This window comes from Dasypus novemcinctus, chromosome 28 (assembly GCF_030445035.2).
Source record: "Dasypus novemcinctus isolate mDasNov1 chromosome 28, mDasNov1.1.hap2, whole genome shotgun sequence".
Taxonomy (NCBI): Eukaryota; Metazoa; Chordata; class Mammalia; order Cingulata; family Dasypodidae; genus Dasypus; species Dasypus novemcinctus.
Genome location: NC_080700.1, coordinates 18,468,670 through 18,472,116, shown reverse-complemented (window position 1 = coordinate 18,472,116; position 3,447 = coordinate 18,468,670). Strand labels below are relative to the sequence as shown.

The window sequence follows — 3,447 nt, the reverse complement described above, 5'->3', positions numbered from 1 at the left end:
ATGGATTGTCATTAAATGAACAAATATGAGAACATTCTCCTATGAACTATAACAAGTATAAAATACTAATACAGAGTGTCTGTAACCAGGTGGGTCGAGGGAAAAATACACCTAATGTAAGATGCTTGCAATACGTAGTAGTAATGCTTTGATGATGCTCTTTCATTTGTTTCACAACAATGCATTTCATTGTTTCACAACAATGCAAGGTGTCGGTGGTGAGGTAATATATGGGAGCCCTGAGGGATGATATGCATGTTTGTTTTGTAAGTTCACAACTTTTACTATCACTTATTGTTTATGGATGTTCATTTATGAATGATAAACTTCAATTTTTAAAAAGTTTTTAAAAAAATTCCCTTTATTCTAGATGATCTAATGCCATGATAGAAATTCCATTAAAAAAACCTTCTTCTTGGTGAACATGATGTTCCTTTGAAATATATTGAGCAAATTGTCAATGTAAGTGTCCACGAAAGGAAGCAGAAAGTCCTAGGCCTCAAGCAAAAACTGAACTTTAATCCAAGAGTTAGTTATTTTTTGTAAAGATTCCAGGAATGTCAGATTTTGCTTTGCTAAATCATGGTCCAAAACTGCCAGAAAGGTATTCCTTGCAATATCTCACTATTCCCAGCCAGCAAACCTGCAACTCATCTTTATATTTGAATATGCTGGGAAAAATATCACAACACAGTCAACAAAATAAATGGACTACCCTCAGGAGGTTGAGGAGGAGGTGTTAGAGCTGGTGGTTGGAAAGTTACTCAGAATAGGACAGAGAAATCAATAGGATGGGTGTTTCTGTGTGGAGAGTTTGTTCCATTATTAAGGGTTACATGATATCCACTTGTCTTCCAGAATCCTTTGTACTGCCAAGTTTTTTAGCAGCTCAAGACCCAAAGTAGATTCCCATTATTTGTTGGAAGAAGGGTGCCAGTCCTGTGCTGGAAACACCCTTGTGGCAGTTCTTGGTGAGAATGGACCCCACAAAAGATGTGCTGCTGTAGAGAAAAATTGATCAGAGTATCTATAATGCGATAACTATAAATCACCCATTGAGAAGTGATGTTTACAAATTGGATTTGAATAAGACCTTGTCTAATAGCCAAGAAATACAGAAGGTATTAAAACTTAAGCAATGACATAGGTGTGCAATGGACACAACCAATCCAATGTCCACAGAGAAAATGTGGAATGGGTGTGGGAACGGTAGCCATGGGGGCTGCTGGGTGTGGGGAACGGGAGGAAGAGATGAGATGTGGAGGCGTTTTCGGGACGTGGAGTTGTCCTGGATAGTGCTTCACGGACAATTACGGGACTCTGTAGATCCCCCCAGGGCCCACTGGATGGAACGTGAGAGAGTCTGGGCTATGATGTGGACCATTGACTATGGGGTGCAGTGATGCTCAGAGATGAACTTACCAGGTGCAATGGATGTGTCATGATGATGGGAGAGAGTGTTGCTGTGGGGGGAGTGGGGGGCAGGGGCGGTGGGGTTGAATGGGACCTCATATTTTTTTTAATGTAATTTTAAAAATAAATAAATAAATAATTTAATAAAAAAAAGAAAAAAAAAACTTAAGCAAAAACTTTTTGTTAATGTGCATTTTGAAGAAATTTAACAGAAATGTCTATCTTCATTGGAATGTACTAGCTGGTTATAATATGTAATGGCATTCCTTAAAGATTCAGTAGAACTTATGTATATGCTGGAAAGCAAACACACCACTGTAGTCCTAGAATAGGAGTAATAGTAGATTTGAGTTACTTCATATCTTCTCTTATTCAAGTGATGCTGGATCCCTGCATTAGGACAATTTCTGTATTTCAGTGTCTGATACAGAAGGAGTGGATCATGTTTGGCTATCAGTTCCTGGAGAGATGCAACCACTTAAAGAGACCAGAAAAAGAATCTCCCTTATTTTTGCTGTTCTTGGATGCCACATGGCAACTGTTAGAACAATATCCAGCCATATTCAAGTTCTTTAAAACTTCCTTAGTGGACCTGTGCAACAGTATCCACATCTCACTGTTAGGCATGTTGCTATTCAACTATCCTCATCAGTGGGTGAAGCAAGCCACAGAATTTGAAAATAGTCAATTGGGTGATGAAATGGACTTAAAATTCACATTTGTTTGGGACTGGTCTTTTCAGTTTACAGCAAAGTATCTCACCATTTTCTGTAATGCCTTCTACATTGGGAAGACCATGCCTTATATTGCTCTATGAAATCTTTAAAATGGGCAAAGACAAGCTATAACTCCACAATAATAGGACTGCTGTCTTCCTTCAAAAATGGACCCATCAGTGACCAATTACTTCATCAAAGGAGAAACTCTTTAATATTATACTTTGTAGCAGTTTGATATGGTTATGAATCCAAATGGGGATATCGGGTTATGATTGTGATCTGGTCTGTACCTGAGTGTGGTTGAGTTATGATTAGGGCTTTGATAGAGCCATGTCATTAGGGATAAAAGGCATGGCAAAGGACAGAGTTGAGGGGTCTTTGATGTTGGAGTTTTGATGTTGGAGTTTGATGTTGAAGTCTTAAGCTGGAGCCCCAGGAGGTAAGCACTCAGAGGAAAGAGAAGCAAGCCCCAGGAAGGGAGGAACTCAGGAAGCCTGAACCCTCACAAACCAGCAGCCATCTTCCTCTAACACATGAAAATAGACTTTGGTGAGGGAAGTAACTTATGCTTTATGGCCTGGTATCTGTAAGCTTCTGCCCCAAATAAATACCCTTTATAAAAACCAACCAATTTCTGGTATTTTTTCATCAACACCCCTTTAGCTGACTAATACACAATAGAAATCAGAATTATGGGAAGATGGTATCATATGAGGCAAGGAGTGTTCAACTCTCTCACAAAAACAATGGAGAAAGAGCCGAAAGCTGTCCAAGGGATCTGCTTTTGGGATCAGCAAACCGGGACAGTGCTTCACAATTCCCAGGAAAGAAAGGAACAGAGAGGTGAATTTAAAACAACAAACATAAATTATTCTTTTTTTTTTTTTTTTTTTAAGATTTATTTTTATTTCTTTAATTCCCCTCCCCTCCCCCGGTTGTCTGTTTTCTGTGTCTTTTTGCTGCGTCTTGTTTCTTGTTTCTTGTTTCTTTGTCCGCTTCTGTTGTCGTCAGCGGCACGGGAAGTGTGGGCGGCGCCATTCCTGGGCAGGCTGCTCCCTCCTTCGCGCTGGGCGGCTCTCCTTATGGGTGCACTCCTTGCGCGTGAGGCTCCCCTACGCGGGGGACACCCTGCGTGGCGCGGCACTCCTTGCGCGCATCAGCACTGCGCATGGCCAGCTCCACACGGTTCAAGGAGGCCCAGGGCTTGAACCGCGGGCCTCCCATGTGGTAGACGGACGCCCTAACCACTGGGCCAAAGTCCGTTTCCCCAACAAACATAAATTAACAAACACTGGTGGCAGCCTGTAAGGCTCCA

The 3,447-nt window shown here is 41.2% G+C and overlaps 2 pseudogenes; both read left to right on the top strand.

Moving 5' to 3' along the window:
* The first annotated feature begins 378 nt into the window (after positions 1–378).
* LOC139437776 (myotubularin-related protein 10 pseudogene) lies at positions 379–1,142 on the top strand (annotated as a pseudogene).
* Positions 1,143–1,194: 52 nt separating this feature from the next.
* Positions 1,195–2,367, top strand: LOC139437775 (myotubularin-related protein 10 pseudogene; annotated as a pseudogene).
* The last annotated feature ends 1,080 nt before the right edge of the window (positions 2,368–3,447 follow it).